General features: G+C 47.1%; 1 protein-coding gene across 1 annotated transcript in view; it reads left to right on the forward strand.

The window, feature by feature from the left end:
- Dh44 (corticotropin-releasing diuretic hormone 44) overlaps nucleotides 1-13,368 on the forward strand; it is a 154,059-nt gene that overhangs the window by 94,439 nt on the left and 46,252 nt on the right. The window lies entirely within an intron of this gene.

A 13,368-nucleotide genomic window follows, 5' to 3' on the forward strand; every position in this document is an offset into this window, starting at 1 on the left:
TAGGATACTGTTCTAACGCAAACTCGTTCGCAAAGCCCGCAAGCGCCACTTCAATCTTGTTTATTCTTTCTCCCTATCATCTCTCTATTTCTTTCCCTTCGTTCTCTACTGCTATTACCTGCATCTGCACTCTACTGCGACAGTGTGGATACGAAGGTAAGCGGTTTAGGACAGGGATGCTTTGCAATTTTAGTGACTGCAACAAAAGCGCATATCACTGAAAGCACCAAAACAACAGAAGAGAGTCCCAGGCTTTTCTTTGTATCTAGAGGTAAAAAAACTGAGAGCGTTGCTATACCGCAGCCCCATTTCCACCACCTTCCAAGTGCAAGATGCCCGTACCGCTCAATAAAATATGTCGATACCTCCCAAGTAGCGGATGACAATACCATGAAGTAGCACATGCCAATACTTTCAAGTAGCAGATGTCCAAGTAGACCATACTAATGTAACGCAAGTACCAAGTACCAATATCTCCCAAGTAGCATGTACAAATACTTGCAAGTCGCAGATGACAGTATCTTACAAGGAGCACATGCCAATGCCTCTAAAGTAAAACATGCTATTATCGCAAGTGGCACATGCTAGTAGTACATCATAATACGTCCTAAGTAGCGCATGTGAATACCTCACAAGAAGGACATGCCAGAGCATCGCAACCAGCACATTCCAGTACCTTCCAGGTAGCAGATGCCAATATCTCCCAGTAACATATGCCTTCACTTTCCAGTAGCATGTGCTGACCCTTTCCAAGTAGAGCGGGCTGGTGGCTTCCCAGTAATATATGCCGATACCTTCCAAGCAGCCCATACCGATACCTTCCAAGTTTCACATGCCGATACCTTCTCGCAATTTCAGCCATACCCGCACCATTTGGTGCTCCGGAACTGAGTACTTCACTCTTGCCGCTTTGACCTTATTATCAGTTTACAAAGCATGCAAAAACCAGAATCCATGAATCTAAATATCAATTGTTTAATGCAGCAAGAAACAATTACGTTTTCGTGGATCTTTGACCCACTTTTTGGTCGCTCTAAATCGGATTTGTTTTCTGCCATAATTTTATCGTTTCAAAATAATTAGGTTAGCCCCCTCGGCATTTCGTAACAAATGTGCCGAAAAGACAACGGCACAAGCTGTTCCTTCATTCTTTCATTTCTATTTTTTTCTGTGGCCCCTCTCAGCCTTTGAAAGCACCTTTTCTAGCATCGCATTTTTCTTTTTCTTGGATTCTGCTAATTAGCGTTACGCAAATGAGCAAGCTGCAGCAGCAGCAGAAGCGGCAGTTTCAGGAGAACGCCGACGCAAGTTACGTAGAGCGAACTTTTCAAGCGGCGCATACGTTTCGCGAGATCTATGCGTCTGCAACGCGCACAGCTGCAAACACGCACAACAAGCACGAGCCCGCCACGCAGCAGCTGCTGCTGTAGCGACGGGTGGTGACGTAACAGCCATTTACTCGCACCTCACTAACCCGTGTCAACACGCGGAAGCGGCGAATTGAACGGTGATCTGAGCGACGAAATAGGAGCTGAAGCACATCGATGGGTGGTTGGCCCGTAGCCTTTTTCGTGCGTGATAGCATGCCCTAATTTTGTCTCCCTATGCGCATTAGCACAGTGCACGAGCTCGTGGACAAATCTGTGACGTCATTGCAAGTAGTCAGTGGCCCGTACACGCCTCAGAAGCGGTCGCACGGAATGCTGCATAGCTGCGTGAGTTGTTAATTGTAGTTCATTGCGGGCGGTACAACGCGAAGCAAAGGAAGACAAAAGTAGAAGACTACACGGACGGACGTCCGGGTCTTTCGTCTGTTTTGCGCTGTACCACTCACAATGGACACGGAAGGCTACGATCACAGACGAGCGAGCTATTGACAGCGGGGCAGTAAGAAACAGCACCGTTAATCAAATAACGGCCCCGACTTGTTCTTATAGCACGTACGAATCCACTACATTCATCCAGTTGAAATGCCAGCGCCAGTTCTCAGCTTCTTCTGCCGAAAACACTGAAAAGAACGTAACGTTTGTCAAATAGCAAGCTATTTGATTCCCAATCTGCATTTTACCACAGCTCAAATAAATACATCTCTGCGTTTTTTCTGTCCGCATAAATATCACACGTTAATTAGTTCTTAGACCCACGAAGCGGCGTCAGGTGATGTGGCGTCCACGAGCCAAACCAGAGAATGGGCTCACCGTGTGGATCGCTTTAAGTAGTGAGTTCGTAATGGCTCTGACCTATGGGGCAGAAACCTGGAAGCTAACGAAGAGAATTCAGCTTAAATTAAGGATTACGCAGCAAGCTATGAAAAAAAAACGATAGGTGTAACGTTAAAAGTTCAGAAGTGGGCGGAAGGGGTCAGGGAGCAGAGGCGGGTTAATGACATCCTAGTCGAAATGAAGAGGAAGAAATGGGCTTTAGCAGGGCATGTATTGCGAAGGCAAGATGATCGCTGGGCCTTAAGGGTAACGGAGTGAATTTGGAGAGAAGGCAAGCATAGCAGGGGGCGGCATCAAGTTAGGTGGGTGAATGAGATTAAGAAGTTTGCAGGGATACGGTGGCCGCAAATGGCAAAGGGCAGGGTTAATTGGAGATGCATGGGTGAGGCCTTTGCCGTGCAGTAATCGTAGTCAGGCTGATGGTGATCATGATGAATGGCTCTTCACCTGCGCAGATGACGCCGAGTCTCAGCTTGTATAAATCTTGCTCCGGCTTCTAAGAAGTGGCAGCTACTCCTACAGCGTTGCATAACTATCTCTTCTTCGGATTATACTATGCTTCACTGAAACACTGACGCTACTGGTGAGCGTTATTGTTCCGATAACACAATTATAATACGAAGCCGAATACATTAATGGGTTTCCACTTGAGTTGCCCCCCTTGTCTGGGAGTAGTCCATGGCCCACACTCTGATTCGCAGGACAACATACGATGCACTAGTAGACGTGCTTTCCAGTCAAGAACCACTCTGACGTCGAACAGGTGAGTGATACCGTGCCCACTTCAGATGGAGCTGTATTCAGAACCGCTACTTGGGTTCAGTGCGACATGGCAGAACTGCATTTTGCTTAAGCGGAGGACGGGATTAAACATTACATTTGTAACAAGTAGATGTACCATATAGAACTGCCTGAAATCTAAAGCAAGACGGAGGGCTGACCGCCGTGCACCCAAGTGTACGAAATGCTAATTCATGCGCACATAATCGATCACGAGATTGTTCGGAAGTAAATCTATATCTGCACTTATCGTAAAAAAAAAATGGAAAAATAACAAAATTTTCACGCACATTCTAAAAGCACGGAGGCTGTTATTTGCCACATTCATATTTCCATACACCATTAAAAAAGGTTTTTTTGTCGGCTTCCATTCGTTTTACGTTATAAAGATTGCGAATTTTGCAACCAAACTTTTGTATCTTGAACTGCAAGCAGAGCTCAGTCTTCCGCATCCATCAGCCATTAGGACGCCGCTTTATTAATGAAATCGAAATAATCCATCTCGTTTGTCTACCGCTGTCTGCAGCGCCCCAGTTAAAGCCTTAGCTGAAAGCATGGCTATTGCTCTTTGTTAATCGTTTTTTGTTATTTTGCTTATAAAACTACATCTCATTTTGACTTATGCAACCACCGCCATGTAGTGCAATCGTCATTCAAGCTATGCTCGGGCTGGTAATTAAGCAGAGCCATGCCGCCACTTCCATCTTGAAACCAAATTATTGAGCAAGTAGCAGGCTACTATAGGAATCACGCGCCAAACATAAAACCCAATAACCATGTCGTCGTAGCGCAAAACACTTAATCATTTTAGCCCACTTAGGCAATCGTTTCAGATGAGCTATGTTTAAGAAGCTGGCTTCTCCTCATAAAGATCCCTATAATAACAGAGCACGCTTTACAGGAGCAATGCAGTAAGTAGCAAGTAGCGTCGCAGACTGCCCCCGAGACGAGACGGGAGCATAGTTGCCATGTTTTCAAGCTGTCACCTCACTTTATTACCCTGAAATATAGCACACGGATCCAACTTTTGTATTTACAAGCCTGGTCTTGAGTCACAGGTGACCAGGAAAGTGATGGAGTTCGATGGCGGCTCGCCGGTCCTGGTGACTTTGATCCTCAATAGCACATTGCACGCGCAGCGTTTGAGCACAAAACACTGTTCAGTGCTTACTGTCAAAATCAGTATAAGTTAATCAGCTAAGAACAAGCTAAACTGCCCTGAGCAATTTGAGCTGAAGTTCCTGAAAAAAATCAAGCGGAATGTGTTGTATTCTCAAAAGGGTGATTTCATCAATACAATGTTGCACTGAACGTGACGTCACGCAGCCAAGTTCATGAAGGCAGCTTTTACCGCAGCCGGATCCACCGAACTTTCCAATCACTGGCAAAAATTAAAAATCCGAACTCACTTTTGACTCTCGTGAAACTAGAACCACCACGCGCGCTTTAACATGAGCTAAGGACCAGGAAACATTTGGAGCTCGTTTTTCACGAACTTATTTTCAACAAGCTCTTCAGTTCTTTCAGATCGCCGGAATTTAGTGAAAACAAAAAAAAATTGTTTCATAATGTAACCGGTATAGTCGGTTTAAACGCCTGCAGTAAGCATCTAGGCAATGATCTTGAAAGAAGATTCCCAGTGAGTTTATTTTGATTCAGTCTATGTTTTGTTCACGGGGATATGCTTGCTTTGAAAGTGATTATATAATTATATAAGTAGCTGATCAGGCCCGGTTATGCCCCTAGTTCTATCCTATTAGAACTCTTGTACAGTCGGCATCATCCTTCTGCAGAGCAATCGGGCGGTACACAGCCCAGGAAACAAAGCATACCTCGCCTCAACTGCTACGATCTACAGGCTGAGTTTGCGTGGAAGTAAAAGCTTTACAAGCTTAGAGGGCATGCACGTTTTACCTAAAGGCCATCGGCTTACGGAAGCCCATACGTTTATTCATGATCCGGGACCACCAGCGCGTTGTAGTATATTCATTTAAGGTTTGAGGTTATGAAATTAGGACGTTTTATTCTGTACAGATTTGAGAAAATTTTGAGCTTAGCGCAGAATCGAAAAATTGCGAACGATATGGGAGGCAGAGGTAAAAGACGAAGGCTGTTTTTGAAGACCACGCAGCCCATTATTCTAAGTGTGTAGTGTTATGATATTTTTTTGTCGCTCCTTAAGCGGGGTAAACGTTTCCTTGCGCTGTTACCAAATTATCGCTCGCATCATGTACACGGTTCCTACAATACGGAGGATTTTACGGTTTGTAGCTGGAAGGCTAAGGTAGTCTCCAGACTTTCTCACTCCCTCCCCTAACCCCACTTTCGGGTCCATAGATCTCTTCCTACTTCTTTTCATTCCGTCTTCCTGGAAGAGCTTCTTTTTGACGTGACAGTGTGCACTGCGTTAACGATGCACTGCGGCCGCACGCATGAGTCGCTTCGCTGATCGGATCCGGGACAGCAACCATCGGCTCCTCCAGCCAAGCGTACAACGAAGACACACAGCACATTCCGCTAGGTAGCGCTGCCTAATGACCGTGCCGGATCAAAAGTGTAATGAGTTGTAATCAGCACGACCGTTCATGCATACCTTTTTTTTATCGCCCCTCCAAATACTCATATACTAACGCACAAACTCACGCATGCCCAAAACGTGCCCATCGTTAAGACAAACGATTAATACGTCGCTGAACGAAAAAGAAAAGTGAGGATGGGGACCGAGGATGACGCGCAAATCATCTAAGTCGGCGTTAACACGAAACGGACGAAGTACTTTAAAGCGACAGGCGGCATACGAGACTGCGCATGAACGGAACTACGCAGAAAGAATGCTGCTTCAATCAACCGGAGCCACAAACGATACCCAACGCAAAATAAAAAAAAAGATCTGACATCGGCGACAAAGGCGGCGGAAACACGCTCGATAGAGTGCGTGTTTGTGGCTTTGGAGCTAATCCGCTAACGCGATTACGGATTCAAGCAGGATTCGGATTGACGCGCTCCACCGAGCACGGACTGCCCGGCGTCCGAGCGTCACGTGTGCCTCGGGCGCTTTCGCCTGCCTCGGTCGCCGGCTGTGGACGCTTTTCAACCGCCTTCAGACAAAGGCGGGCGCAGAATCCAGCGCAGGCGTAAATGTTAAGAACTGGCAGTCAGCTTTGATAAAGGTGTTCCCTGTCCTGTCTTGTGTCTTCTCAGATAATTGCTCTTCGTTTGAAGACCCGCGAAAAATGAAGACTTGGCGAAGCGGGCACTTTTTTAGTATTTGCCTACTGCGATTCTGAACGAAAATATACCATATCTTCCGGGCTATAGTTCGAATTGAGTAAATAGTAAATAAAAGAAATGATGATTTTTTTTCGCGAAGTGTGTAGTTCGTTTACTACGGTATGCCGTATTCTCCGCAAATGTACCATTTCCGGAACTGTGAACGGGCCCAAAAGGACTCTTTAGAGCTGCGACGAAATCCGTAGAGACACGATGGTTTCAATGAGCACAATATTAGAAGTTGTTTCGTCGTGAGTATGTAGGGAGTTCTTCACAGCGGCCGCGGAGCGAAACAGCGAACACGAAGAAAATTCAGGCGCTTATGTATGAAGAAGACCAACAGTCACTGAAACCACTGAAACCGAGGGAAGCATAGATGAATGTAGTCTTTATTTTAAATTTATGGAGTAGTTCAAAATGAAATTACTATCGTACCGTAATTTATTAGCAAGTAGAAAAAACAACTACATGCCGCCTGTGAGATCCGAGCCCACAACCTCTACATGTCGCGTGTGAGGCTTTGCAAACTGAGTCATGACGTCGAGTCACGAATCTTAATTCAGGGGTATTCACGTTACAAGTATCCCAGCCTTGAGAGTGTTCACCACCGCAACTCTCGGCCATACTGCAGGATGTAGGAACGTACTGTAATACCGGAGGTGCTACGTAGAAGGGGATAAAACGGTTAGGAAGGCACCTGTGTGAGGACTCTCTTAAGTGACCTGTGTCATTAAAGGGACTCTCATAAGGGCTCTCAATAAAGTTGAGGCATTCGATCAGTCGTTCAATAAATAAATTAATAAACAAATGTCAATCAATCAATCAATCCTGGGATGTTAAAGGGTGCCGCTTCACGAATATCCTCCAGCGATAACTTTTTTTATGCGTTCTGTTGAAGCTGAGTTATCGGTAGTCAAGATTTGAATTTCAGCGTCTTTGCGCCTTTCCCTTTCCTCTCGTCACTTCTTGCATACTCATATATCGGCGCTCTTCCGTTGGCCCAAGCGCGGGAAGTCTCCGGAAGGGCGGAGCTTCCTGAACCGCCGGAGCGACGCTGCTTACTGGCAGCGGCTATGGTAGCTGCGTAACGCCTGAAGGAATCTTGCCAATAGCCATCCCTGAACAGAATTACGCAGCAGCATGGAACGAAGGAAGGTGCGAGTATGAAAAAGTCGGCGGAAAGGACTCGCTAGCTTTCGCGCGCGATTGTGGGTTCTCTGGTGCGTGTTGAAGTGTACTATTTGCCTCAAGTGTTCATGACAAGAGAATGTAGTGGTTGAACAAGTTTACGCACTTTCCTCAAAAAGGGTTTCAGAGCCCGTTTAAGAGCAGTGACGCAGGCAACAGCGCGTGGCATACACCACTTTTACTTCCAACAGCACGTGACTTGCGGTGGTTCCGCGATTCGCAGCAGACGACGGAGCACCGAACGAGTGGTAGTCCTGCGAATGAGCGTGACTCGTGGCCGTTCGTCTGCTCGGCCTTCTACGCCACACGCTGCGGGAATCACAGTTCAAACTTTAAAAAAAAAGTGTGATAAAAAAAAATCTGCAGCACACTGGGCCATATCTTGTCCAGTTATGTCACTCCCAAGGCACCGTCATTAGCAGAAAAAAAAAAAATCGGAGGCAGAAACCAGGCGTCCTCACTTCCTTAACTCCTGAACTCTCCGCAAGGTGCGCTGCGACTCGAGTGAGGAAATGGCGTATTCATGCTCAGACATTTGTCGCGAAAGTTCCAGCGCGGGCTGGCGACATCGAGGAACATCGGGAAGAAGAAAGCTTCACCCACACGTCGTAACGTGCGTCACGCCAGCTCGCACGGCAATAACGTGGCTCCCGCGCACGCTTTCTACCACTGGCACGGATCCCAGCACACGGCATTGCACCGCTTACCCTATGCGCAGAACTAATTTGGGGGGCTTGGCGTGAGAGGACTGCTAAACGTTTCGGCCATCTTAAGACGGTCGCTGGACGCTCCACCTACGGCCCGCGCCTACGCTTCCACGCACGGTATTTAAGCAGAATTAGGTAACAACCCCAGTATCTTCTAGCTCTCCAGGCAGAAGCTGTTTTGCAGGTCCCTTCAAGGTGCTTAGTGAAATTGCGTTTTCTCGGAGGTCTCGAGGTGATTAGGGGTGAGCTGCCGCGGTCGGCGCTTCGTTCATGACCCGTTTAGCGCGAGACACGTCGCTGCGAAAACCTCCCTTGCCAGGGAAGCAGGGCTCTCGAAAAACATTTTTTTTTCCTGGCCACTTGCGCATTTTGAAACGTGAGCTGAAAACTCACAGCGGTTATCCACATTTTTTTTTCTTTCTGACGATTTCATTTCGTGCGTATTCCCTATAGTCTACTTCTCTTATCTTCTGAGCCAATGAAAGGGCGGTGTTTGTTGCTTTAGCTACTCGAAAAAAAAATATTATAGAGGTCGCATCCCAGCGCATTGTACTTGGGGCTCACGAAACTCGATTCAACGCCCATCAAATAGCTTCGCCAATTTCCTTCACCTCTTCTTTCCATTTTTTTTTCTTCGTTTGTTCTCGATTCTGCTTGTGCGCTTCGTTTTGTGATCATGTCTCACAGCGCGCTTCCTTCGGCACTTTTCTCTTCTTCCTGGCCGATCGGTTCCATCGAAAGCGGTTCATTGAAAACAAAAAATAAAGATTAGAGCAAGAAAACAATGATTCGATATCGCGACGAAATGTACGCGTCAGTTTGCTCGTTTCCACTCCAAAAAGCAGGGGCGCTCATCTGGCGTTGCCTGTTTGTTTGTTAGTTTGCTTGTTTTGTTCGGATGCACCGTCCCCTTCAGCTGCCGCCATAGTTGCTCGCTTCAAAGCAAACAAACAGGTCTTTGCTGTGACAACACTACATGCGCCGCTGGAAAAACGAATCCCGCTGCTGTCTATGCAGGAAGAGCTAGGGTGAAAACTCCTCGTAAACAGTGCTAGAATTGGGAAATGGAAGGGAAGGGGTGGGGGAGGAGGGGCGGTGGCGAACACAATTACAGTGAAGTGGGGACCCAACCCGAGTGTCACCTGGAAAAAAGCAAGAACCCCCTTTCCCCCTTCTCTCCTCTCTCCCCCCTCCGCAATCTTAGTTGTTCTCCATCACCACAACAGAAAAACAAAAAGCATGCATACGCCAGAGCACCCGTACGCACCACAGCACGTTTTCTGAGTTTACCTTGGAGGACGGCTTACCTCACACACGGTCGCGACTGTGACTATCAGATATCGAGAAAAAGAGCGGTTGGGCGTTGCTTTCGGGGCCTCAGAAAAACGGTGCAACACTTTGGCGTAGAAAACACGTTTATTTCGCCTTTTAGTTCCGAAAGACAACGCGTTCAAAGAGCGAAAGGGCAGTTCAGTAATCCTGCGAGGATCGGGGAAATGTTTTGTAAGACCAATCAAAAAAGGTGCTTTGCCTGCATCATTTCGATGGAGCGCTGAAATGAAAAAGCGCTGGAGATTAACCTTCCTTGCGAAGACAACGGATGTCTCTTAAAAATGAAAATGAAAACTTGACATTATTTTTTTCGATCTCCAGCGTCTGCCTAAGCCCTGGTCGAAAGTGTAGGCATTTCAACGTGAACACTCCGGAGTGATGATTTTTTTTTTCAACGTTTTACCCATCACGCAGTCATTCATGGAGCGTAAAAGATGGCGATATAGGGAGTGCCATCTCAGTGATGAAGCGCTGAAAGTAGCGTTACGATGGCGCAAGCAGAAAAAAGACATTTTAAAAGAAAAAAGAATGAAACTTAGCTTTCGCATTAGAACATTGCAGTTCTTCCATAGAAACAGTTCAAAGATTAGAGGCTTAAAAGCATTACAGGGACGTAAAGGGACAACGTAAAATCAATAGAATTCGTTTTTGTAGCGAAAGCTACATTACGCCAGGTTTTCGCCTCTTCGCCGTCGCCGCACTTTGAGCCGTGGCCGCACTGTGACGTCACACCACGGGCCTCGATTCTCCGGCAACTCGGCTCGTCGCGGTCGCCGCGCGGCCACCGCTCCTGCCATTGGGCTCTCGCTGCGCCCTCTGTATGACGTCACACTCCGCGCTCCGCAGCTGTGATAACCGGGAGTATAGAAGGGGAGAGCTCGCGTCGCCGCACCCATAGTTGAGGCCGCAGTATGGATGACGAGAAGTCGGCCAGCCTGAAGGAAGCCAGGGATCGCCTCAGAAATGAAGTGAAGAGGAGACAGCGCTCTGAAGGGACTCAAGAGGAGCGTGCCGAACGGTTGGCCAAACGCCGCGAAAGCGATGCCTTTGGACGGGCTTGCTTTGCCTCTAGCGATGAATCTACAGCGCCGACTTCTGATGATGAATGCGGCTCGAGTTGTGCGTCTCTGAAGGCAGCCCGCCTTGCAAGACGTTTCTTAGTCTAGTGGCAAACCATTAAGTTTAATAACATGTCTAACTACAAGCGAAGCCTAAGCGCAGCCGAGGGTCTGTAGCTATCGCTGCTCGACTAGGTTTAGCCAGAGCTAAACCACAGCCATTTTTTTAGAGAAAAAGAAAGAATTTCTAGGTAATACCTGCAAATCTGACAAATTGGTTAGAAAAATATAAACAAATTTATAAATCTAACACGGTGGAGCCTGCCACCAGCTCGTTCCAAAGGGGATGCACCTACCATCCACTATCCATACACCCGCTCTTTGCATCATTCAGAGCGCCGGATCTCAACACATGGAGTCTGCGTAGAGTCGCAAATGGTGCAAAAAGAGTTCCCATGGACCGCGAGTAGTGACGTAAAAATTTCAGTGTGTGGGTGTAGGGGCCTTTTCTGCGTTTTATCAAGCAAAGAAGGAGCTTGCTTAGGATGCTCGTCGTAGCATATTCTCATCGAAAACACAAAAAGCGCATAGGCCACAAGCGTCGCGTCTGCCTCCGTGACTTTCGTAAAGTAACTAGGCCCGGAGGACCATGCTCTTAGAAAGCCCAAAAATAAAAAAAGGAGAGAAGCGAGGCAAAGCAGAAGAACGATTGCTGGCAGTGACTCCAAGATGAGGACCCAAGAGACAACCTTCAGTCTGCTAGTGGATAGTGAACTAACCTGAGCAATCAACCGTGAATCGGAACTATTTAGGTACTAATAGCATCGCCAGTCTACTATCTGTAGGTGCACATTGCGAGCGAGCGTGTGTGTGCGTGCGTGCGAGTTCATCCAAACTTGTGAAGTTCGCCGAAGCGAAGCACTTTCAGGGAATCGTGGGCAAAGGCTTGACGCGGAAGTTAATTGCGAACAGTGCAATGAGATAGAGCACCATCTCGATGCAGACAAACTCCAAGAAATTGTTTGTATTATTTTCAGTTCACTGCCGGTGTTGTTAGTTTTCATCCACTATTTTGTCGTATTTGGGCTCTGGCAGCAAGTCGCGAGAAGTGAGGCTCACGGTGCAAATGTGACATCCCACTAATACGTACTTCGTGCCAGTAGCCCAATCCCGATTGCTCGCGACGCACTCAGGACATCGAACGTCTTTAACTTCTTACTTGTACCAGACTACGCATTCAATACGGCTCCCTACCCACAACAAAAGAGCAATATCGAACGAGTTCTCGGTGGTCGACAGTCGTAAGAATGATTGCAGCAGCTGGTCAAATTTCCTGCCCCGACTCAAAAGGAGTGCGACACATTGAATAACAATCTGTTCCACTTAAACTCTGCAGCATCACGAGAGCTACAGCAACCATCTTCCAATAAGAGGGCCTGTTTTATAAGACTGTTCGTGCGTACGAACGTTTCTGATTGGTTGTTTCTGCGTTTTGAAGCCGATGCAACCTCACTACTGACCAACCAGGAGCCGTGTTTGAGTGCTAAGCTATGTTTATAACTATGATTGTTGCATGGCAGCCATTAGCTCTAAGCTTAGCAACACTGCACGCTTTAGTGAAGAGGCAATGTGACGTGTACATCTGAAGCTGGGCGGTGACAGGTTTCGAGTCAGCTCACACGTGCTTGTGACCAGGTGTCTTCTTCTTTGATTCTCCGTGACTTTTCTCACGCAATGACGCCTGCCTAGAAGGCTTTGGAGTGACATCCTGCTCTTTGATAACGTGCGTCTGTGAAGGACCTTTGGGGGAAGACATCTTGGACAGTGACTGTGTGTTTGGGTCTTGGTGTTTTGTGTACTCGATGGTATCGACCAGCTGCCGGACTTGAAGGAATATAACAATAAATCTTGACGCCTGTTGTCACGGGCCTTTCTAAAGGTAGTAAAGCGTCAGTCGATAGGTACAGATACCGAGAATATCATGTATGGAAGAAAAAGTGCACGAGAACTATAGCGCTTGGCACAATGAGCCAAATGAGAAACAGAACGCTTTTGAGGCAACAGAGGCCACAGCCCCCGCAAAGTACACATCGTCATTCATGGCGAACAAACATGCGAACCGAATCAGACCTCTAAGTAAAAAATATACGTTAATCGCAATGAGAAGTGCAGAGCGCTGCCAGACAAAGCACTCAGGTTGGGACAACATACTAGAGTCACACACACGTAGTTTAGTTCATTGCTACGATACCTATTTCGTTTTTCTTTGTTTTTCTTATGACCTAGCTATGAGAACTGTAAGGGCCAGTTCAGCAAAATTTTGTATAAATATGTGCATGCTCGTGGTACATTACCTCAACAAAGTGACGTCAATTCCTGCACTTTCAGTTTCAAACTTCTTGGACACCACATTTCGAGCACTAGTGTTTTGAGGTCATTGTCAAGCCTTATGGTTTGCAAAGTTCTTTGTTTGATTATCTGGGGTCGGGAGGCGAATCTGAGTGCACGCACTCTAAAGCTTAAAAAGTGGCCGGTAACTTTTCGCTCCATTTTTACGACTTTACGGCTCGGACGCAATCGGCGCTCATCAAGGTATATAGCGAGACACTCTGCCACGAGCCTATGTTTTTCGCTGGAGTCAGTAAACCGAATATGAAGACTCCATAATGGAGCGGCGAAATTACGCGCAGCCCCAAACAATCACCGCAGCACGAGCGAGGTTTTCATTACGGACACCGCGGCCTCCATGGCCCCAGAACCATAGGCCTTGAAGACACAGCGGAGCCCTTTTGGGGTGCAAAAAGCAGGAAA

This window comes from Amblyomma mixtum, chromosome 2 (genome assembly GCF_055824585.1).
Source record: "Amblyomma mixtum isolate Tamu chromosome 2, ASM5582458v1, whole genome shotgun sequence".
Taxonomy (NCBI): domain Eukaryota; kingdom Metazoa; phylum Arthropoda; class Arachnida; order Ixodida; family Ixodidae; genus Amblyomma; species Amblyomma mixtum.